Source organism: Pezoporus wallicus, unplaced genomic scaffold, assembly GCF_028554395.1.
Source record: "Pezoporus wallicus isolate ANWC-B61680 ecotype Strahan unplaced genomic scaffold, APGP_CSIRO_Pwel_v1 contig_6597, whole genome shotgun sequence".
NCBI classification, from domain to species: domain Eukaryota; kingdom Metazoa; phylum Chordata; class Aves; order Psittaciformes; family Psittacidae; genus Pezoporus; species Pezoporus wallicus.
Window position 1 is genome coordinate 1,539,131 of NW_026635331.1, and position 25,394 is coordinate 1,564,524.

The window sequence follows — 25,394 nt, forward strand, 5'->3', positions numbered from 1 at the left end:
GACACCAGCCCAGTCAATAGCAAAAACATGCAAGAAAGGAAAGACCTTGTTTGCTCATTTTACTTTAATTGTATTCAGGGTCATACCTCCCTGGGAGACACTGTAGAAAAGTTACTCCCCTAGGGAGTCTGCATAACCACCATGATACAAACTGCTCTTGTGAGAGTGACACCCCATCAAAACCATGTCACTATGAAGAAAGCAAATCAAAATGCAGTGGGTCACAGAAAGAGAACATGGGTTTGGCATCTTGAAGCTGGACTCTTTCCTGGGAGATGGGGGCCTGGGTGCCAGCTCTCAAGAATGGGCTTTTCTATGAAAAGTATCCCACCACTCCTTACTGTAGGTCCTTAGGGCAGATCTCTCTTCCATACTGCAGGATGTTGAAAGCAGAATAGATAACTGCAGTAAAATAAGAGAATCAGAAATTTCAGCCTATTCCTGCATCATCTTAAGTTATAATAACAATATCCCAACTGTCTTGCCACCCCAGGGGACCTGAAGGAAAAGCGTAAGAACAGATTTTTGCTCAAACACATAACTGGGGTAGATAACAACCTAAGCTAGGCTGAAATTTCATTTGTATGAAGAAATCATGAGTTTGCATTCCACGTTAGGAAATTCAAAGTAGCCCAGAGCAAACAGGATCTCATGTCCAATCCAATGCTAATACAAAAATTAATTTGGAGAAAACCAAAAATAGATTGATTCTTTCAACTTAGTCAGATCTACGATACACTTACAAAAGCAACACATATATGGAATGGAAACAAGCAAGAGAATTTCTCTTCCCATTATCTCACAAAAGGCAGAGCCAGTAATGCATTCAGAATAAAGTGCAAATTCAAAACATAAAAATAAAATACTTGACAGCTTTTTGAAAAACATGATACTGGGTACTTTGAAGACTGCTGAACTAAACAGTAGGTGGGATTAGTTCCATTTTCCCATTTGCAGCTACATATAAAATCAACAATTAATATAAAAACTCACTGTCTTCTTCATTCTTAATCTTGACCATGGCATCTTTCTGATTGCCAATGTTCCAAGCCCCAATTCGAATTCCTCCTCTTCCTCATAAATTTCATCCTCCTCCAGAGTTACCACACAGGGCTTCTCAGTTTCTCCTACAGAAAGGTATGAAGCGAGAATAAGACATTATTCTTCCTAGGAGCACAAAAGAGCAGGATAAAACCTCACACTTTTTCAGGCTTGCAATAGTCCTGAGCCCCCTTCTTTACCCATAGAAGTTCAACTTGTATAACAACTCCCAAAACGTCTTGAAAGTCTAGCTCTTATTTAACATCAGATTACTTAACACATTTTCAAATTCCAATGGGAGAAGCTTACCTGGGAGAAACACCACTACAGAATCACCTGTATTTGGCCTCTCCTTGTAGTCTGTCATAACTTGGGCAGAACCCTGGCAAGTATAGCAGTGCACTGTGGATTTATGGTTAACACCACCACACCACCATCAGCTGTTCATCTTTTTCATTTGCCAGGTACACTGTTTCTTCGAACTGTACCTTGGGTACTGACAACAGACTATGTTGCACAAGTTGAAAAGGACCCTCACATCTGGGCAGAAAATATTAACCACTTTGCCCGATGAAAACAAACAAACAAACAAACAAACAAAGCAGTAATTTTCTTTATCTCAGCATTTTATTTGCTAAGCTTTCACAATAAAGAAAGTTCAAATGTACACATGCTTTTTAAACACAGATGAATTCAAATACTTTACTGGTCTACAGCAAATAATTGCCAACTTAGTACCGTCATCAGTCTTGTCATAGTAGCTAATGTTTGGTGATTTTTTTTTTTAAAACAGCATTTAAGCCATTTCTGAGCTGCAGGATTATTTTCTATAACACATTCTCTTTTGATACAGAGAAGAAGTAGGTGCATGATACTACAAGGGCAAAAAGGGAAGATGACCAGGACTGAAGTCAGCATCATATTTCACACTTACTTTAACAACCGAATATTTCACAGTAAAATTGTAACTTCTCTTCAGAGTCCTATTTGAGAACAAGCTTTCTAAAAACAATATAGCTACTTTAAGTCTTTGAAGTGCAGTGAATTTGCAGAAACCTGAGACTGCTGAAAGTCAGCCTGCTTTATTTACCTAGTGCTGGAGAACCTCTAAATGGTTCTGTGTCAAGTGTTGCTTACTTTTAAAGTTTTACACCTACATTTCCCTCCCCCCTTAATGCTCCCGTAAAAAAGTCTATATAGTCACAGCTTTATGCAACAGCATGAGCATCAGTAGCTGCATTATTATTTGAAAAACTGCAGCACACAGCTGTTAATCTTTATAGTGTAGCTGGGGTAAATGATCTATCACAGCACTTACACAACAGTAATTTATGCCAAAAAAGCTCTTCCACTTCCTAAGTGCTCTTAAAAAAGTAAAAGGAGAAACCCTTGAAAAGGGGCCCCTTGGTACTCAACAGTCAGATATGGTGTTGTTAATAATGATGGCAGTTTTGTTAGGTGCCCTGAGCACTGCATTCATGGCCATGCAGAAAACTTGTTCAAAATTCTCCGGACCCTCCAGAATAGGTTGGCCCAAATCATCGAGGGTAATCACTCAAAACACTTGCATGTTGACTCCTGGTGTAAAATCCAGGTTATGGCTGATGCCCACATGACCAACTCCAGCTGTTTGGGAAGAAACAAAACTTATATAGTCAGTGACTGTAATATGTTAATGTTCAGTTGTATATTTGTGAAATATGTTTGCAACTGTTTCTATTGCTGTCTTGGAGAAAATTTAATCTAGATTTGTCACATGCAAATAAATTTGGAAACAATGTATATGCAGTACAACATGTACGCCAATACATACTGGATCATCATTTACTTTTTATGCCATCAAGCACAATTAAAACTTATATGAGATCCCTTAAACTGCAGTAACAGCCTCAACAACACACAACAGACTTAATGACCACAGCAATTTAACTCTTTTGCTCAACTCTGGACTACATACATGAGGTTCTACTAAGCTATTTAACTTTAAAGGAGCAGATGTCTGCCCCAGAATAATTCCTAAGAAAAAGTGCCTTGCCACTGAGTTAGATCACTGTACTTGAAAATCATGCTGTTACCACTGCCTCATCACCAAAAGAAGCAGGCAGCTTCTTTTGCAGTTGAAAACACCTTGAATAACCTTTGTATGCTATGAGACTATTAAATCTAAATTGGAAGATGAATAACTTCACTTCTTCCTTCCACTCAGGTCTCATTGTTTCACTGAGATTCTCACTATTTCCATAATTTTGCATTCTTTTTAACCAGAGCATTCCTCCTTATCTCCCCTTTTAAATGTCCTACTTGTTGCTTGTAATGACAGCAATCCTTCCCCTTCTTTGTCACAGAATGCTGAAATTCACATACTTAAAAGCAACTGTACCTTTTATTTTTAAACATCACTCTGCAGCCTCTGGATTAGGGGCAAGGAACACTCACCTGCTTAAAAGCTGACCTCCCTGGTCAGATCTCTGCATTATGAAGACCACAATTCTTGCACAGGTTTTACTCTTTCCTTAATCAAATACTGTGTGCATAGGCATTTCATACATAACTGCATTCATTTTTTTTTTGTGTATATGTATAAATACTTGAAATTAGCAAAATACTTAGTGAAAGAGATTTTCTTTTTTTCAAATCTCATAACCAGCCTTGAACAGAAGTGATTTTTAAAACCCCTATAGATACAAGATTAGAAATGCAACATTAGTTCACTATTTAATAACCAACGCCAAAAATCCTTTTAGACCAAATCATATTTTTTCACCTGAATGGTGAGTCCTCATATGTTTATCACATACATTAACTCTCATTAATGCAGCTTATCTCTTTGACACTCAGCAGATATAACTGCACCTTAAAATTTATTTAACAACAAGCAATATGTTTAAACAGCACCACAAAATTTTGGCCAGCCTAAGCATTGCCAAAGTTTGATAGGGAAAATGGCTTTTTGCTGGGACTGAGAAACAAAAAAAAAAGGTTTTTACAGAGACAGTCATCAGATTCAGGGTATTTTGGGTCAGTGTTGGACAGAGAAAAATCATTGGAGGTCACACCAAGGTGCAGAATTTCTCTCCACTGTAACTGAGAGAACTTAAAAGTTTCCTTGGCTAATGTCCTGAAATGGTGCTGTCAGTACAACTGCAGATTTAGGCTGTAATTTCAGTTTTATTCTGGGGAAACTCAGTGGTATAAAGACCATACTCTCACTCCAACTGTATTTCCCAACCTCTGCCCTCAGTTAAGGTGCAAGTAAATTAACAATCATTTTATTCACATCCATTCTGAAGTCTGCATTAGAAAGTCAGCGAGTTTAGCCAAGCTGTCCCTGCCACACACAACAGGGATACAAATATCACATTTTCTACCTGATAAATCCATGTCTGATGTCTTTTAAATTTTCCATCCCATATGTACACTGATGATAAATGAAAGCGAATGCCAGATATCCTGTTTTCATGCTCATATACTCTAAAGCAATCTGTGTGACAATTTTATGGGTAACTCACCCTCTGATGACACTGGTTCTGTTTTTCTGGAATGCACCATAACAGAAGCTGCTCTGGACAAATTTGTTCCAGTCCCCCAGACATTAATCTCCATGTAACCAGCACTTTCATCCACTCAATATTCAGTATTACCAAAGACAGAAATGCACATATTTTTGAGAGACTTTCTTTTGGCCTGCTCTTGTGTACTTGCTTAAACTGGCACTTAGTCTGACTTTTAGTGCCCAAACTCTGACTTTTAATATATTAACACCTGCAAGAAAAAAAAAGAAAAAAAAAAGCATTCCCAATTTCTCCTGCAAATTCTCCTGCAGTCTTCTGCAAGTAATGTTTACTGTCCATTTACATGAGTATTATCACTCACCTGCCTACCACATAATGTAAGTGAAGTCCCTCAGTGAATTAAATAAATAAAGGACTACATATTTTTCATCTTTTCTTCAGCTGAGAGATCTTCCACAGATGGCTGTGGCTGTTCACCATTTGAAGTAAAAGAGCTATTTCAAAATTTGTGACTACGTAGCGTAACACAGACATAAGACATGGGGAAGTTCTTCCATTATATTCCTGTTAAGTAAACCAGATTTTATTTTTTTTATTTACTACTAAATATATACCTAAATATACTTTCCCCTCTCTCTAAAACGTAAATGCAGGATTTCTAGAGTTTAGACCTTTATTTTTTTAATTGCTGTTAAAGCATACATTTGACACAGATGTGTCAGATTAAAGGGTAACAAGCTGGTTTTTCTCTTCAGTGTGGTAAACTTACTTTATTTATTCATGGGGAATACAAAAAGTTGCAAATCCAGGTCATGGAAAAGGTCAATATTAAATTGGTTTTAAGCGGACTCTGTTGTCCAGCATAAGAGATCAAACAAGACTGTCTCAAACTAGTGCCAATTTAGTCACCTTTCTGAATAACCGTCAAGAATGATGCACACACTGGAGGCATGTTATACCTGCTGCTTTTACTAAGTAGTGGATAGAGTCCGCTAAATTCAATACGCGGCCTCCTTTACTTTTGTCACCTAAACAATAACAGGCTTTATCTTGCTTTCAGTATTAATAAAGCCTGGCCCATTTTGTCTGTGTTGCATATTATTACTAATAGATATTAACACAATGTAGAGAATCTCTCCAATACAACAGCAACATATTTTAGCACAGTTGCACAAAACCTAGTACTTACCTAATATGCTGCATTTCTATTGTACCTCTTGGGAATATGTAAATTGTTCTGAAAAGCTCTAGAAGTTGTGATTGTTGTCTCCTACAGCTGGGAAATGGAAGCTTAGAGTAAAACATCATGGTCCATAGAGAATTTTTTTTAATTTTTGGCTACCTGGTATTTTCCAGAGCTCAGTTTATTACTGAGCTTAAAGCCAGTTTTACAGAAGAGACAGCTCTTCCAATGACTCAGTGTGCCAAAGAGAGCACAGAAAAATACACAAGCTTTTCTATATAATGGTAAACAACTAAATAATGAAAGTTCTAGTAATTTTTTTTTATATCCTAGTAATATTTTTTTACGTTCAGGGTCTCACCTTCCCAAAACTAAATAAATGTTCTTTTGTGAATGGCGGAGAATATCTAGCTAAGTTCTTTTTTCAACAGGGACAGACAGACTGTTCAGCTAATTGAGAATTTTATATCTGCCTAAAGGCACTATCTACTTCTTCCACATATATATAAAACCACCAGAACACCATCTGACCCATACCTATATAAATGTTACCACTGCAGCTTGCAGGCATCTTTGAACACTTACTGTAACTTTCTTGAGGTACTAAACCGTGAACCTTCACATTACCATCAGACCAAACCCCAGTTATCACAAAGACTGCAAGTTGCAGAGATAGATGAGATCTTCAGCATCCAGTATTAAGGAAGGTACAAGTGTTGCAAAAGGACTGCATTAATATTCATTTTCAACCTTTTGAGACAGACTGAAACAATTCCTTTCTTACTCAGCCCAGAAGGATGTCTGACAAAGCCAAGTTATTTCATGCAAAACTCAAGAACAAGGTTAGACAATGAAACCCTTGATGAAGGGTTAAGTAGTTTAACAAAACACAAAGCTCTTCAAAAACATTTTTTTTTTTTTGAGGGACAGATCTATTCATCAGGACTGCAGGACTTCTAAGTAAATATTAGCAGCCTTTGGGGGATTGAAGTTATTGGCTTTCTTCTTGAAAAATTGTTTTCTAATTCTTGAAGTATTTTTGTGTTTTAAGAAAAAGGATATCACAAGTCAAAGTCAAATTAAATCTCTCATTTTATGTCAATCAAATATTTCAAGCTGTTTTCAAAGAAAATTTGCTTTGCCTAAAGCAGTACCCCAACACAACTTTTTCTCCCCACCTTCCTCTCACCTCTCCAATCACCATTTTAAATAACCAGTTATTTGCCAGTTCTGGTATTTTTCCCACTGCTGTGACAGGTAACAGTTTGAAGATCATCACATTCCTTTCCCACTGGCTTTTTTCATTTTATTTTTTCCCCCACTTTTTCATATTGAAGTCTTCCCCACACGGTGGGGAGAAGAGTAGTAGTCTAAATATCCAGACTTACATGCCTTCTTGTCACAGCTAATGGATTATTAAGTGGCTAATGATGCCCTCCAATCTGATACTGACGGTTGGTTCTGTTTAACCAACTTGGGTAGAGCACAGAAACTCTGCACAAGGCAATGCCAACACTACAGGTTGGTTATATTGTCGTCACTAGGATCGGGATTCTACTTCAACAGAGTGGGCAGAAAAATCATTTGGGTCCTCCACCAAGAGTGGAAAAATAATTTGAGAAACTACAACATGACAAAAACTGTTAAAATTTTGACCACATTTCATGAAGACAATCACTGCAAACTATCTGCTCTGGCGAGAGTAATCAAGAGTCTTTGCTATTAAAAGAAAATTATTATTCGTATTAAAAAAAATACTTGCAATATAGTATCATCTTTTCTTTCCCATTCCTTCTTCCCCTCAGCAAGGACTGCTCAAGATTCTAGATTTAATATAAAAATTATACTGGTTGATTTTCTATAATTACATAGGAGTCTGTTTTCAAATACCAAAAGTCCATTCAATTTCCCTTAGGCACAGCTTGATGGATCTTCAAGCACAGGTTGTAAATTCTTTTGAAATTCTAAGAGATCAAGGAGTTCAGCTTGTTGCAGTCTGCAATAACTGTCCTGGATTGGCCTTTAAATACCAGCCTCCTTAACAGGGAGAGTAGCTTTCCCCTCCACCCCTTGAATGTGCATACTATACCTACCACTGTATGGACTGTAACTTTATAACTTCAGACATCAGTGCTGCCCCTTTCAATAACAATATTTTTGTTTTGAAATATGGACTAAGGAAATGCAATACTCAGTCATATTATTCTTTCAAATTTCTGTCATACTCACCCTAATTTGTCATCTTAAATTGTGCTAAGCTTGTTCTAATTCTCCCTGTGAGAGGATTTTAAATGGTTTCTGCAATGATCCAAAGTCTCTCAATCTCATTATCAATGAAAAATACTGAGCAAGCAAATACTTTTGTTAATTTCCAGCACAAGCAGATGAAAATAAGATTAAAAAATTGGTATCTCTACAATTGTATCTCTTTTCGTATACATACAGATCCAGCCCTCAAGGAAGATGATACTTATGACTGAATCATTACAGCAAATCAATCACTTCTCTCTGAAACACAATCCATCCTTATTATGGAGCCCAAAGATAACCTCAGTACCCTTTAAATTCTACCAAAACAAGACATTAAGACACATACCTTATTTCTGTTTTTGAAAGCTGATCACCAAGTTAAAAAAGAGTAGGAAAAAAGAAAAGCAGTTTTAAAAGTGGAGGTCATTTATTTATTTGTGCTTTTCTTTTCTTTCCCTTTTAGGATTATCAGTGAAGAAATCATTGCATTAATTACCAAAGATTTAACTAAGAAAGCACAACAGCATCTGAGCTACCTGGCAATCTTTAGTAAACAACAGTGATTTCAATTATGAAATGCCATAAACTATTGATATAAACTCAATTTTCCATCATAAATTAATATCTCTCACTGTTAGCTTGGTCTGGAAAACCAGCCAATTTTCTATTTTCCTCTTTTTCAAAGCTATAGTCCTGAAACCTGTTCTACCTGTGATGTCACCTGAATAACATGGATGTCCACTTGCTTAGGAAATCATAAGCTGTTTGCACCTACTTCTTCAAAGCCATTTACTGAACAACCAGACTCTTTGTTCAGCTAGACATGGCAGCTTGCTCCCAGCCACATTACTGAAAATGATACGCAGCTCGAAGCTTACTGGGTTTAGGAAGAAGGATCTACCAAAAAAACCTGAATTGTTTTCCGTTTTTGAGAGACTCTAGATCAAAGGATAACATTATGTCCTGAGTACTAACTTGCTGTTCCTTTTTCTGTTTAGTTCTTGAATTAACAATTTAGTTTAATGTCACTGTAATGCTATGAGAATGTGGAGTAATATTTAGTTGGAGAGATATTTAGGGTTTAAATTTTTTGATGCACTAAGCTATATGCAACTGGTTACTGAAGAGTCTTGAGACCTAATAATGAGTTATTCCTGGCTCTTATGTGCATGTAACATGACTCTGTGAGGAGCTATGGATCTTCACTTGAGGCAGTCTGAAGCAGGCACCTCCTTATGATACTGACAACAAAATTTTAGGGTTCTTTTCTTTATAAAGTCTGCTTTCCCTTTCCTCTGGGCATATGCCTCTCAAACCGTACCTCAAGCTTTGATCAATGCCTTCCTCCAGATAACACACAAAACATATCACACCTGAGTAGAGGTGGTGAAAATCTGAATCATTCAGATGCTAAATAAGGGTAAGTTTCTACAGTTGTAATCTGAGATGAAAATAAGCCTGTGTACAGAATACTGAAAATTTTAATGCATTTCACATAAAAAAAGTCACGGTTATTTGTGCTGCTTTCCAATATAAGGCCATTATACAGTACTACTTAGTTAAAATGCAGCAAGATAGTGCCCTTCAAAGAGAGACACGTAAGCCGAGTATGTGTAAGAAACCTCAACCCTGAAACAGTAAAACGAAGGAACTGCTTTCTCCTCCATCCTCAGACAGACACAGCACTGTGGGTACCACTGATTTCACAAGGTTTATGAAACTTTCAGGAGATATGTCAACAGAACCACCAGGAAGATAAAATAATTTCCACTCCTGCCTGTGCTTTGGTATCAGACTTTCAAAACGGGAATAATAACTAAGAGAATGCAATAATGTTTAAAATGTTTTTTATTTATCTCACCTTATGGTGACAACTTTACTGATGGAACATTTTTTTCTGAAGTATGTCATATACTTGACAAAATCTCCATTGACCGTACTGAGGTGCTACTGAGGTAATATAACACCTCTGTAGATATTTAAACACTTATGGGATAATTATTCAAGCGTATCTGCTATATTGCCCTTTAATCAATCTCAGTTATATTTTGACTATCTGCACTTACAAATAAAGGGGTTCCAACCTTGGAGTTTGCCATTACACATGAAGGACTATGCTTAGTACTTTGCAGTAAGGTTATCTACTTTTTATTAGAACTGCTAAGCAGTTCATAGAAGTGTAAAATTCTGGATTTGGTGATGATACTATGGACATTTCTGTAAAAATTTGTAATATAAAAAAGCCCACAAATGAGAAAAATGTGTATCATGTTCCAGGTTAATTTATATTACAGCTAATCATGGCCTGAATCAATGCTAACTTATGCTTTGTTTGGTCACTTATCTGTTACAAATAATTTTGGAACACTATCAGGTCTTAATAATAAAATTCTCTATTTTTGTTTTTCTTGGGCAGGCTAAAACAGGTTTACTATTATCCCTTAAAGCTGCAAACAATTCTATAACATGTATTTTAAAGTATTTGTCAATTTTGTTCTTTTTCTCATTGTAGGGTTCCCTGGTCCTTGTTGTTAGAGGCACGCAGTGCCCCATCATGACTAACCTGACCAAAGGATTGCGCAAATACAGTCATATCCAGTATCAAAGCTATGTTCAGCTTTTGTCCAGATGGAAAGAGGCACATTCAGGCTTACAATAACCTCAGCAAAAGTTTATTGCCTTGCTAAGTTTAACAATCATTCCAAGTTTAGTCTGCATACTTCAGCTGTTAGCACACTGCACTTTACAATGGGAAATTTTACCTGTTAAAAAAAACATTTTCCCCAGTACTAACAAAAATCCCAAAGCGTTCATCTTTCAGACATAACCAGTCACATTCCTATGAAATCATCTTTTGCTCTTTAACAGATTGTAAGACTATCCACTGGAGGAGTGGTAAGTACGTATGCTTAAGCCAGTGTACAGACACTTACAGTACTGTGCAAGTATTAGAAACGTTTGGTGTATCCACCGTCCGTGAGACAGGTTAGTTTTAGCCTACTGATGATGTGTTGTTGCAATAGTAATCCTGCTCAGTATGAGAGGAACCGCAGGTTCAGACCCCTGGTGCGTGCGCTTGGCTGAGGAGCCACTGGCACGAGGCTCCATCTGTGGGCTTATGACTGAACACCTCTAAGACAGACTTCTTTGCCTCAGTCTTCACTGGCAAAGGCTCTGACCAAACCACCCAAGCCTTGGAAGGCAGATGCAGGGACTGTGAGAATGAAGACCTTGCCCCCACTGTAGGAGAGGAACTGGTTCGAGACCATCTTAAAAATCTGAACGTGCACAAGTCCATGGGTCCTGATGAGATCCATCCGCGGGTCCTGAAGGAGCTGGCAAATGAAGTTGCGAAGCTGCTGGCCATCATATTTGAGAAATCATGGCAGTCAGGTGAAGTTCCCGATGACTGGAAAAAGGGAAATATAACCCCCATTTTCAAGAAGGGGAAAATGGATGACCCAGGGAATTACAGACCAGTCAGCCTCATCTCTGTGCCTGGCAAGATCTTGGAGCAGATTCTCCTGGAAGGCATGCTAAGGCACATGAAAATCAACAAGGTGCTTGATGACAGCCAGCATGGCTTCACTAAGGGGAAATCCTGCCTGACCAATTTGGTGGCCTTCTATGATGGGGCTACAGAACTGATGGACAGGGGTAGAGCAGTTGATGTCATCTACCTGGACTTGTGTAAAGCGTTTGACACTGTCTCACATGACATCCTTGTCTCTAAATTGGAGCGACGTCAATTTGATGGATGGACCACTCGGTGGATAAAGAACTGTCTGGATGGCCGCACACAAAGAGTTGTGGTCAATGGCTCAATGTCCGGCTGGAGACCAGTAACGAGTGGTGTCCCTCAGGGATCAGTGTTGGGACCGGTCTTGTTCAACATCTTTGTCGCTGACGTGGACAGTGGGATTGAGTGCGCCCTCAGCAAGTTTGCCAGTGACACCAAGCTGTGTGGTTTGGTTGATACCCTGGAGGGAAGGAATGCCATCCACAGGGACCTTGACACACTTGTGAGGTGGGCTGATGCCAACCTCATTGAAGTTTAACCATGACAAGTGCAAGGTCCTACACCTGGGTCAGAGCAATCCCAGGCACAGCTACAGGTTGGGCAGAGAAGAGATTCAGAGCAGCCCTGCAGAAAAGGACTTTGGGGTGTTGGTTGATGAGAAAATGAACATGAGCAGGCAGTGTGTGCTTGCAGCCCAGAAAGCCAACCGTATCCTGGGCTGCATCAAAAGGAGCGTGACCAGCAGGTCAAAGGAGGTGATCCTGCCCCTCTACTCTGCTCTTGTGAGACCTCACCTGGAGTATTGTGTGCACTTCTGGTGTCCTCAACATCAAAAGGACATGGAACTGTTGGAACAAGTCCAGAGGAGGGCCACGAGGATGATCAGGGGACTGGAGCACCTCCTGTATGAAGACAGGCTGAGGAAGTTGGGACTGTTCAGCCTGGAGAAGAGAAGGCTGCATGGAGACCTCATAGCAGCCTTCCAGTATCTGAAGGGGGCCTATAGGGATACTGGAGAGGGACTCTTCATTAGAGAGTGTAGTGATAGGACAAGGGGTAACGGGTTAAAACTTAAACAGGGGAAGTTTAGGTTGGATATAAGAAGGAAATTCTTTCCTGTTAGGGTGGTGAGGCACTGGAACGGGTTGCCCAGGGAGGTTGTGAATGCTCCATCCCTGGCAGTGTTCAAGACCAGGTTGGACAAAGCCTTGGGTGATATGATTTAGCTTAAGGTGTCCCTGCCCACAGCAGGGGGGTTGGAACTTGATGATCTTAAGGTCCTTTCCAACCCTAACTATTCTATGATTCTATGATCCAGGTACCATTCTGCAGAAAAACAGAACTGGTGAAACTCTACTCTTTGAAACTCAAATTTTACACGTTTGAGAAAGAAGGTTGTCCAGTTTCCTATAAATCCAATGCCAGTAGTCCATTTCCAGGTCAGCTCAAGAGTGGCAGCCTGTTTCCTGTTTATTCAAGATGAAAATTGTCCTATAAAGTGGTGTATTTTTAGGAGAATTTTAATTTCAGAGCACAGTTTTTAACAAATAAAGTTTAAACTTTAGCTATCTTTCCCTATGATATAGGCATATAGAAAGATTTAGGGACTAAAAGAATGAACAAAATATGACAGTAAGTATATGGCTTTTCTTCTGCTTCTGTCTAATAGTATAAATTCTTGATTTCTGTGTCTCTAACTTTATAATAAAAAAGGAAGATTTACGTTTCTACCTTAGAATTGCACTAATCTGGACACACAGGTAATTACTGTGCATGACAAATTAAATCTCTATTAACTGTTTCTACTCTTTATCTGATAGTATACAAATTCTTTCATCTATAATATTGTCACAAAGATAATCCTATACCTGTGTAAACTTTTGTATTCACAGACTCTGCTGTACTAACAGCCATCTAGTCCTATGCCAGGAAAGAAAGTCTAATCCTCAACTCCTACAGCAATAACAGGGTAAGCCAAAGTGCATGATACATACTTACACTCTATCTTCAATTTAGCTCATGTCTGCTCTGCTAGTTTTTCCACTGAGTAAGCAAATCCTAGATTTGATCCATGTTTTCAGATGTTCAAAAACCCAAAAACTCAGTAGAAAAGATTACTTAATCAGTAAAACTTCCAAAGAGGAAGGTGCCAGCAAAACAAAATTGCCTCTTCATACTCACCATCATCTGCATCAGCTAAGATTATTACTTTAGCGCTTGGGAATTCAGTGCCGGTTTGGCCACCCACTGGTATGCTCAGCAAAATATTGAAGGTCTCATCTTCCTCACAGAGTCATCAATAATGATAATATGACAGATTTTCTCAGTCTCATTAAAATGAACAATGCTGCTATGATCTTCAGGACATGAGACGCAGTCAGAGAAAGACATGACAGTGGATGGTACTGTGCTGGTAGCAGCACTTATGAGGAGAGAGGGCAAAAAATGAATTACGGAAACTCAGGACTTTAAAGAAGCAGAAAAACAACACCCCTTTAAATGAAACAAACACGGAAATAGTGTTTTATGCTTGAACTGACTAATAAATGTGTTTTAGTAACAAGTTATACACAAGAAATTCTTACTTCTTCTAACGTAACTAAAACCCCAAAAATGTAATTTAATTTTAGAAATAGTTTAGTTCCAAATCTAGATCTTATCTCTGTGGTTCACAATGAACTTTACACATTGCCATCTTTGGTAACACAGATTCACAAATGAAATCAAAACCATTATTAAGACAGAACATGCAACCTTCTGCATCAGTTACGCTTAAGCAAAAAGTGATACTCAATGCCTGTAGCCTGTCAGTTTTGAAATACTAGTTCTTGCTGAATCAACTGAAGCCCTCACACAGCTTCTTCCAGCTTTATAATCAAAAAGCAAACCACGGATGATAGGAAAACCCTCCCACTGGGGACCTCAGTTGTCATTCAGGTTATATAAAAAGGTGCAATGATCAGTCAGATCCTCAAAAACAGGAGAGTTATGGGATGTAACTAGAACAATACTTTTTTCTCATCTAAACATTCACTGCAAGGACAGGAATTTCCTCTTCAGCAGGAAAAGCTGCAGAGAAAAAAAAAGGTGCCTCTTCAAAAAAAGGTATACATAAAAGTATAAACACACAATACACATATGTATGTTTACATGCATGCATATACACACACATTCTTATGTTTTGGGCTTTAAAACATTCTTTGAGCAGAGAACTGAAAACATCTAAGTTGCCTGAAAAAATCACTTGTTCCAGCTACTGAAGCTCCTGGCAATACTTGCTGATTAACAACTGCACTTGCCCTCTTACTTATCTAAATGTGAATATTATGCTGAATAATCAGTTACCTAGCTAGGTAACATACCTTGGTGTATAGAACAAATGATCATCAGTTCTTGACTAACATCTCCAGATCTTGTAACAGGAATCAGCAGTTCACCTGTATCTTCCCCTACTCTATATTCCAGCTGAGGAATATACACTGCACATACTGAAGAAAAACATGATGACAGAAGGGGGCGACCAAGGCAGAGCACCTGTATGACATTACATACAGAATGGGAAATGTAGCCAGAGAAGAGATTTAATGAGAAAAAAAGAATTCTTTGTTCAATGAGGTGAAACTTTAAGACAAGGCTGAACCACAATAGACCATAGACAGATGAAATATACAGGTACTCACAGCACTTGCAAGTGAACAACACTGCACCTAATCACAAATTCTCGGGGAATGAGAAGTGATAAATACAATCACCAGCATCCACAATTCCAGTCATTGCTACTGCTGGAATCTCAAGGGCAGCCATTACTGGATCAGACAGAATAATCTGGAATGTTTCAGGTGCTTCATACTTGCTGTCTGCAAATATCCTCACTCGCCAGATAGCTGAAGCCTGTCCTGGATTGAACTGGACCTGTTCCTGTGGTTTCCCCTTGAAGTCTTTATCCTTTACTGCTGTACCATCTTTGGCTCCAATACCTGCATAAAAATTCAGAAGAACTGTTCTACATGCATGTCAATATTTTAATGAAATTAAAACAATCACAAAAAATAGTTTTAAAATGCTACTCTGGCAGATACTGACCTTAAGGGAAAAATAAGGATGGTTATATCACACTTTCGCTAATTTTGTTATATAGCGCACACAAAAAATAGGTAATTAGGGTAGGGTCCTACCAACATTTGTGTGCATAAAGAATTATACTGGCATGAAAAATTCCCTTTACTTCACCCACTGAGCACTTAAACCTATGCAACAATCAACAAAATTTCTGATGTGTGAGGTTATCTATCAAACATGACTGAACAGAACTGTTTAACTGAGACACAGAAACACGGAATAGTCAGGGTTGGAAAGGATCTGAAGATCATCCAGTTCCAACCCCACTGCCATGGGCAGGGACACCTCACACTAAACCACATCACCCAAGGCTTTGTCCAACCTGGCCTTGAACACTGCCAGGGATGGAGCATTCACAACTTCCCTGGGCAACCCATTCCAGTGCCTCACCACCTTTACAGTAAAGAATTTTCTCCTTATATCCAATCTAAACTTCCCCTGTTTAAGTTTGAACCCGTTAACCCCTTGTCCTATCACTACAGTCCCTAACGAAGAGTCCCTCCCCACCATCCTTATAGGCCCCCTTCAGATACTGGAAGGCTGCTATAAAAAAAAAAAAAAAAAATATATATATATATATATATATATATATATATATATATATATATAAAAAATTGTGGAACAAGTTTTCCAGTTATGCCTTCAGAAAAGACGTTATCAGTCTGTTAAGAAATTTATGTCAATTAAGATGTTCAAGGTTTCACTGAGGTGTAATTCAGTCATCCACAGTACACAGAAAATAAACCAAAAAACAACCTCACTGCTTATCTCTTTCAAAGAGAAATGAATCATTATACATCTAATACTTCGTGCTTCCAGTTTCTTTTACTGTTCAATATCTGTGCTGTACTTACACACATTTAAGATCTGTGAAGTACTTTTATCACTTTCACTTGTACACTAAATAACCCCTAAAGACTTCTGTATCTGTTCAAGTCTTGCTTCTGCAGATGCTATCCTAGCTAGGTGAGTAAATAAGTGGACATTTGATGTGGAACTGCAGCTCAATATGACAGAACAATAAAATCTCAGGATTTATTTGGTCCAGCACATTATGCAAATTTGCTGCTTCGCTCCTACCCCCTGTGTTTCTTCTTTGTGTAACTACAAACTGCAATACTTAGATATCCATCCTCTGTGCTGTACATCTTTTACTGCATAGGTTTAAAAGGCTACACATTCTTACCTTAATAAAAAACAGAGAGGGTAGTTGCATAGAGATGCTACAGCTAGACACGAATTCATTTAGTTCAAAGTAAAGCAGCAGATGAAGTTTTAACTCAAAGTAGTTTTTGCCTGCTATTTAGATCAGATGGCTTTTGCTGTAGCACAAGAAAATGATGATAAACCATGTATGTTTTGGAAGAGCAAAACAATATCCAGAAACACAAATGTGCTTTATTGGAAACTCATATGCAGGGTGTTACAACTGACACAGGGATTCATTCAGCCTTTACTACTTAATGCAGCACAAGCACTCAATTCTTTGTTGTTTTATTGTGGGGTTTTTTGCTTGTTTGTTTTGTTTTGTTTTTAAGTGAGAGCGTATCATACATAAAAATAACTCCAGAAAATATTTTTTTAAATACAAGGAATTGTTACACATTTTTAAACCTGCATAGTTATACAGCTAGGCTTGTTTGGTTTAATCAAAGGTGTACACATACTGGCAGAATCTGACTGTGGACGTAATGAAGCAAAGATCTGCAATTCACCATGGGGTCCTGAAATTCATTACTGCCCTTAGGTTTCAATCCAGCATTAGTTCAAGTATATGAACATCTTTTTACTAAGGTTCAACAACAGCAGTTACATGTCATTTTACCTCCCCAGTTGAGAATGACGAATCCTTCTCAAGTCAATGTCCTATGCCTTTGTGGGAGAATCTGATGCCTAGCAAACAGCTTCTGAAGGCTGTGGAATATGAAATTATTCTCCAACTATTCAATTCCTAATAATTCCCAACAATTTTTCTACTCTACAACTGCTTAGGTTTTAAATGCCTGATTTACTTAATACTCCTATAATACCTTGATGTATTTGCGTTGTGCAAAGCAAAAATCATCATGCGTGGGTTCAAATGATAAAAACCTAAAACTTTAAATCCTTTGTCTTTTTGTTTGCTTTTAAATCAGGGCGAAAAGGCCTTTCTGCTCAGTGCTCCTTCAGTCGCCCCCTTGGTGCAAAGATTTCTATGATTCCTGTTTACTTTGCAGACCTGTCATGATTGGATACCCTGCTATCCCATGACAGCACACTCTTAATGTCAGCGTATTCTACACTGGCCACCTCTGCTAGCAGATGACCCTTTGAGAATTTCTAGTAGCTTTTGGATTTTTTCATAGCAAAAAGACCAGCATAACACTGCCCTTGTAAAGTGAGGAGTTGTAACTAACTGCTCCACCTGGTTTGCAGACAAAGACCAGCTACTTCAAGAACTTTTGCTTACTTATAGCTAATGTGTTTGAAATGTATCCTCTGGCCAAAATAAACAAAGCAGAGTAGCCCAATTTCCGTTTTGTGTCTTTGGGAAAAAGACACTAGGCAAACAGCAGAAGTTTCAATTTACTGATTTGTTCTTACATTTAATAATATAAATAATTAGATTTCTGGATGGCAGCAGTGGGAAATGAAACACATAGCCACATATCTGAACAATAAAATTCTATACCACTGTTATTCTCATTATTTGGTATTTATTATGTAGACAGAGGAACAAACAATTATGGAGCAGGTCCTTAGCAGCTGCCTTTTCTGGTGCAAGAAGCTTCAAATGTTAAAGATTTACTTACTAATAAAAGAGGTTTCCTGCAGATATCCTCTACATCTGATGGTCACCTCTAGAAATTTAGAGTTCTCCTCTATGACGTAGTTCTCCTTCTCCAGTGAAATCCAAGCCCAGTTCAGTCAGAACAGCTGTCTCTTTAACATGTTCCCTGCTCTGTCAACACAAAAAGTATCCTGAATACTACATTTAGTCTGCAAAGCACAACTAGAATTCCCTGTGGTCACTGCTTAAGTATATTAAAGCCAGCCCGTTTTTTCACCTGCAGGTATGAAGGACAGAGGTGCATCACATGAACTGCAATAGTCCACTCTCCCAGACCTTCCAGAGTTAACTGGTACATGTCTTCCAAGAAGCTGGAGGATAGTTCACAGGTCAAAACCTGTGTCTTAGCACACCAGCCCCCTAATTAAGCTACCTATTAACTCTCAAAGATTACTTTTGAAAAGATTATTTCTGTCAGGATTGGGATTAAGCTGTGAAAGGGAGGGTCTATGTAGGTCACACGGTAATCTTGCATTACTGGCTCTTTATAACAATGCTAGTATGGGCCTGTCAATATCAGAAAAGAGCACAAAACGAATTCAGCATTTCCTAGTAAATGCAGGCAACATGTAGTATCACATAAGGAAGATATTATATCATGAATTTTATTGATTAATGGTGCAGAAATATTTAGAAATTGTGACTAAGCTTCTATTCTTTGCTTTCAAGAAAATAATTTATTGAAACCAGTAGTTATTTTGCATTGCACAAAGTAAAACTGGAAAAAATATCAGATTATGAGTTTATTGCTATTTAAAATGTACAAGGCCAAAAAAAACAGGTTGTCATTTTCTTCTGGCTTAGAAAATATTCTGTAAAATTATTATGTGAGCTGGCACATCCTGTTTCCATGCAGCAAAGGTAATTACCTAACAACTGGTCTTGAAGCCAAACATCAAGCTCGTTATTTTTTCTAATGAAATTAGGCCTTGTGATGCATGCAGTATGCACTGTAATTCAAGATTATAACATTTAGTTTCAGAACATTCCATTGCTTATAATTGACAAAGTATAGCCAAGATAAGAAGAGACAAGGAAAAAGTTGCTGTCATCAAGAACTGTTAAGACTGCTCTCCACTTGTCTGATGATCTTCTACATAATAAATAGAAATTTTCAAAAAGGATACCTAAGAAGCCTCTACTTACTGAAACAGGTAATTTAATAAGAGGTAATTGCATCCTGCTAGCATTTTTTTGCTAAAAATTATGTTGTTTGACATTTTTCTTTTGAAACAAAAATCAATTTTGTTCTATAATTATGTACTTCTAATACAGAAGGATGAAGACATAAAATCAACTAATTCAGCACTGGATGAAACACTTGAACTTTTAGATTAAAGGATCTATTTCTCTATGAGTGCCCAGTTGACCTCTAATTAAAATCACCACATAATTCTAATTTAACATTGAGAATTCTTATACTAACATTATCTCTATGGGAATTGCCTCATGCTCTTAAAAATTGTACAGCAAAGTCCAGCAGTCTCCTGCTAACTAGAAGCAACATCAGATTATACACTGCAAATAATCCCAGTAATATGTGAGGTTACAGCTATGCAAAGTCTATGAGCTTTGGAATCTGAAGATGTTTTAAGTAGCTGCAACTTAGAATTATTTGTGTCTTTGAATAAAAATACAAGTCATTTAGCAACAGCAAAAAAAGGGTTGAAGGAAACAGATTTCTGAAAAACTGCCTTAGTTGCAAGCTGAAACCTAAGCCTATTTACCAACTGGAATAGTTTAAAAAACCCTCCACTTAGCTGTTTGGCTGACATTCTACTGCTGCATGTAGGCTGGAAAAAGACATAACCTGACAAATTACATTATTTCTGCTGAAAAAATGCATGAAAAATGATCAGCATGATCACTGTATTTCTGCTAGATGTATTTCTTGGTGACTGTTTCACAGCCTGTATCCCTTGAAAGCCCTCAGTGTTTTGGAGGCTTTTTTCCCCTTTGATTGACAAATAAGACTGAACACAGCATGCTCCAAATTAACAATCAGCTTAGAAAGAAGGTCTGGAAACAAAGGGAAACTGAGGCTAAACTAAAACCAAAACCAACCAAAAGGCTTGTAACGTGGAAAAACTTTAATTCAATAATAAATTCATGATAGACCAGTCAATTTCCTACTAGTCAACAACTGCAGTCTAAAGCTAATTCAGGTGTGAAATTACTCACAAATAGCTACACAGATCTATGCAGAGCTGAACCCCAGATATGGTGGGACCACTTGCACACTTTGTTTCCAGTCACAAGTACCAACACCTCCGCCACCTGTTTGCACTGAAAAGCCCTCCTACATACATAGAAAACACATGCAGCTTCCTCCTCCATCCATACAAAACACACTTATATGTGTAGATAAATATACTACTATACATGGCTGTTTTGCAAAAACATATTCATCATTCTTCAGTTATCCTACAATATTTTCTTTTAGAAATGTCTGCATCTACTGCCAGAATGGAGAGGCTTTTAGGAAGGCAAGATAACTATCCCCAGACTACTTATTTACAACATAATGTTACAGGAAAAGTAAAGCAAAACACCCCCCAAACCTCACAAGGGAAAAACATAGCGTATTGTACATGTTTACCTATAGCACTAGCAATCTGAGCCCAGTGTGTATCAGAGGATCTGATGACAGGCTGCTGGAGCTGATGATATAAAGCAACCACCATGAATTGTTAGGAAATGTCTTTTACTTTCATATCAGTAGGAAAGATCAGAGAGCAAGAGAGCTAAAGATACACATCTCTGTTCAGTGTGTGTATCACGCCCAACGGAACACAATACCTGGCTTTTTGTGAACTCCTGCATTAAATGATCTCAAAAGCAGTGCCCAAACACTCAGTAGGCTTAAAGCAGAGTCAAAGTAGATTCATATAATTTCCTATTTCTAGGAATATCGCAGAACTCAGCATCCTACAAGATAGATGTCTGGAACACCCATTGGCCCTGTCGCTTAACATGCAAGTAGTAAAATACCCATTCATACTCACAGAAAAGTTTTCTACCTTTTCAAACAGACATCTCATTTGGTAGGTGCACTTCCGACAGGAGGTTCCCATCTTGGGCTGCTTAACTTCAGTGAAAATCAGGGCAGCTGAGGAACTTGTACTGTGCACAATACTAATGTGAGATTCAGCAGTTGTTTATCACCTCACATCATCTTCTCCCATTCCTTATTTCAGAACTGTGAAAAGGCCAGAGCAGGAGGTAGCTAAATTTTTAAGGTAATACATTTTCTGTAGTTTTAAAATGGAGTCTATGGAATCATTCTTTAAGTTGAGGATCTAATACTTCTACTTAAAAAAAAAAAAAGGCAAACAGAAGAATGTTATTCTGTAAATGTGTTCCAAATATATGCTTAAATATCTCTATTTTCTAACTAAACCATAAATTTATTAGATCACTTGTATATGCATCACAAGCTGTAAAATCTCATTTCCTCATTAGGAATAATATATATGTAGGGGCAACTGCTGGAAAAATTACGCATTCATATTATTTTACATTGGCATTTTTCAGAGAAACAGAGAACACTGAAAATGACAATAAAACATACCTTAAGAACAGGCCAGTATGAAATTAGATGGTTGCCAGTTCTACAGTTACGACAAACTGAGGCATTCCAACAAGATATTATAATTTGTAAGGCCTATAACTCTTTCACTACACAGTCCATCAGCTTTTTCCTGGCCAAAGAGAGAAGCCTTCAAGGGATGTTTCATACCATCGGCTTCATAAATTTAACAAAGAAAATTTCATAAAACCCTGCCAAGTGTTATGAAAGAGCAGCCTCCTTTTCCAGTATTTTCCTAAAAATACTATTATAGTTATTGCGCTCTTGGTTTTATTATCCCTAAGCAAGGGTTGATATCATGCCAAGTGTTATTAGATATTGGGGAATAAAGACTAGATTAATACACAGAGGTAAAAGCTGTCCATGTGCTTGGCATATGGGTCTTGCACGCAATGAAACATATTTTTCTATTACCCTCACAGACGGCATGAATATATAAGTTCTAAATCAGTAAAAAATATTACATTAATAACCCACCAGAATGGCAGGACACTTTCTTTCTTTTTGCTCTGGCAAAAACTCCATCCTGCCACCATCTCAGATTTTGGTTGAGCTTGGGTGGTTGGCAGTGTTTCTATCAACTCCTTCAAGAGAAGTTATGTTCCTTTACAACAGCTGCTCTATAGAGGTAAGCATCCTTGCAGTTGGCTTTGATTTGCTGGATAGCTAAAATTTACTGAAAGGGATCAGAAAGACAGAAAGCAGTCCAGGGAAATAAACAGAGAGGAAATAAAAGGAAAAAGTTGTAGAATCACAGAAAGAAGAAAGAACAAAACCTACCAGCTCAGCTAAAAGAAAGTAAGTTTACGCATGAGTGAGAAGGAAATAGTTCCAAATGTTGGAAAACTTAAAAAGGGAGACAAGATGGAAAGGAAAATCTAAATTAATTTGTAACTTCAGCTAAAAAATTAAGGGGTGGCAAAGCCACAAATGGGCACTCATCCCCCTGCCAGCCAAAAATCTTAAAAAAAATCTTGGGCAAGGGAAAGATAACAGGTCAGGAAATGTAGAGTTTGTTGGGAATTAGGCAGTTTTTCTTTCTGTCTTTATTTTGAACAAAGATGCACTTAGAAAGGGGTTTGGTCATTTTTTTTATGTGATGGGGTTTTGTTCATGTGTATCAGGCTGTATTTTAACAAATGAATATTCTCAGTCTGGTATTTGTAATGAGCAACCATTCTGGTACAGAAGGAAAAAGCGACTGTTCTGAGCTGACTAATTAATATTTAGCTTTTATCTGCCTTCTTTGCTGGCATGCATGGAAGCAGAAGGCAGGCATAATATTTTTCTTCTTTTAAAATATTTTAAAACTTTAATATCTAAATGCAAAGTACAGAATACGTGTCAAAAGTGGCTGCTGCATAGTATCACAATTTTTCTTTGAGTCTAAGCAAGTCAAAACCAGGAAACAATTGTAGGTGTTGGAAAAGAGCACTAGCTATCAAAAGAGAAAATATTAGCGGACAAAATATACATTTGATTACTCTGAGTGCACAAACCTGAGTGCACATAGTCAAGACTTCCACATGGCCTTTAAAACCATATTTAACAGTCTTTCAAAATTCACACCTGATTTCAGTTATCATCAAGAAATTTTGAGGCCTTAATGAATCTACCTAAGCTGCATATACTCAAGATTCTTTTTTTCCTGTTTGATGTGGTTGGACAGGGGGGTTAGAGGAACAAGTACACCGTTGTTGGTATTTCAATGGACCCAGTTTTGCGATTGCAGCTTGTGGCGTGTGCAGGTTGAATTACCTTGTCTTCTGCTTTTAAATCTAACCCAATTATGAGGATTTGTCTTTTCATCCTCCTGAATTCCAAGAGACCTCGAAGTTGACTAAAAGATTTGTAATTTGAGAATGATGAGCCAGTGCCTACAGTGAAACATGAGGAAAGCCTGGGCAGCAGGTGACCAGAAAACATATCCCATATTTGCTTTCATTTGCCCATTCTTCCCCACTCCAACTCCAGGACTGGAGGGCTGCATTGTATTGTTGATGCAAAAAGTACATCCATTTTATAAAAATAATCAAAAAAAGATATGCTGCCATATTCTCGATCAGGAAAGAACATTACTTGATTTGCGACTCCAATGTTTTTACTCATGTTCTTTGCCTTAGTTCCTTTGCTTTGGCCTGTTTTTATCATTAAAAAATAATGATAATAATGATAATAATCTTTACCAAGACCCAGTCACCTTCCACCTAAATTAAGTATTGCATCTTTTTTAAAAATTTATCATTTACACTATATCTTTATAGCCTTTGTCTTTCTGGAAGCCATTAACCGAAGAGTTATAATGTCATTAAAGCCTCACAATAATATGCTTTGCTGCACTATGACTCTATAGTATTTACCCAGTAAAAGTCATCATAACACACTGCTCATCCACGCCAGCATAGCCCACTGGAACACAGAAGCCATGCTCCGATTTGCTGCAAGTATTAGCATGGAGGAACACGGTTTCGCCTGCGTGGCTGGGAAGATGTTTTCTATCAACTAGGCCTTCCAAATTCTTGGAGTTTTCTCAGTATATGCAAGAGATCATACGGTAAAAGCAGCTCTCAAACAAACTTAATGCTGCTCCAGAGACTAAATGTTTTCAAGTACAAGAATTCACAAGAAGCCCAAGGATTTTTGTTCTGGCAAAAGGTAATTTGGTTATTTGCAACAAACCATCATCACTGTGTTTCTAAATAAACCATTTTTGTTGGTAGAGGGGAGTTTCATTTAATAGTACATAGGAGAAAAATAAGGCGAAAAGAAGTTCCGTATTACAGGCTTGTCTAATTTCTGCCTCTTTTCTAACAGCCTCAGTCACAGATAACTTCAGTCTAGCCATGACCACATTCTATTTAGAAACATTCCCCCTTTTAGAAAGAGATGGAAAATTTGAAAGTGGAGGGTTTGAGAAGGGGAGATGGGTCAGGGACTGAGACAGAGCTACTGTAGAAAGACGTGTGCTATGAAGGTACAAAGACACTCCTTACCACCATCCAAGGAATTTCCAGTTGTTCCCAATAGGAACTTTATATCATCACAGAGATACAACAAAATTTATTAGAGGTCATGCACATACATAGTCTTACATACTCTGCTGGTTAGGAGTTACGTCTAACTGCTACTCCTCATTTAAGAACAAATTAATCTTCTTTGTGTAACGAGGCAGCTCAAACAACAATACACTACCCTGAAACCAGGTGATGGTCCAACAAATATGTATACAAGACAGATGGGAAATAGAAGTTTGCTAGCTATTATTTAACAAAAGTCTCTTCGGAAAGACTCAGAAAAAAAGAGAAAGGAGAAAGAATAGACAGAATAAAGGAACATCAGAATAGTGAAGT

The 25,394-nt window shown here is 37.8% G+C and overlaps 1 pseudogene; it reads right to left on the reverse strand.

The window, feature by feature from the left end:
• The window catches only part of LOC130604735 (FRAS1-related extracellular matrix protein 2-like), a 57,238-nt pseudogene that overhangs the window by 15,565 nt on the left and 16,279 nt on the right, over positions 1 to 25,394 (reverse strand).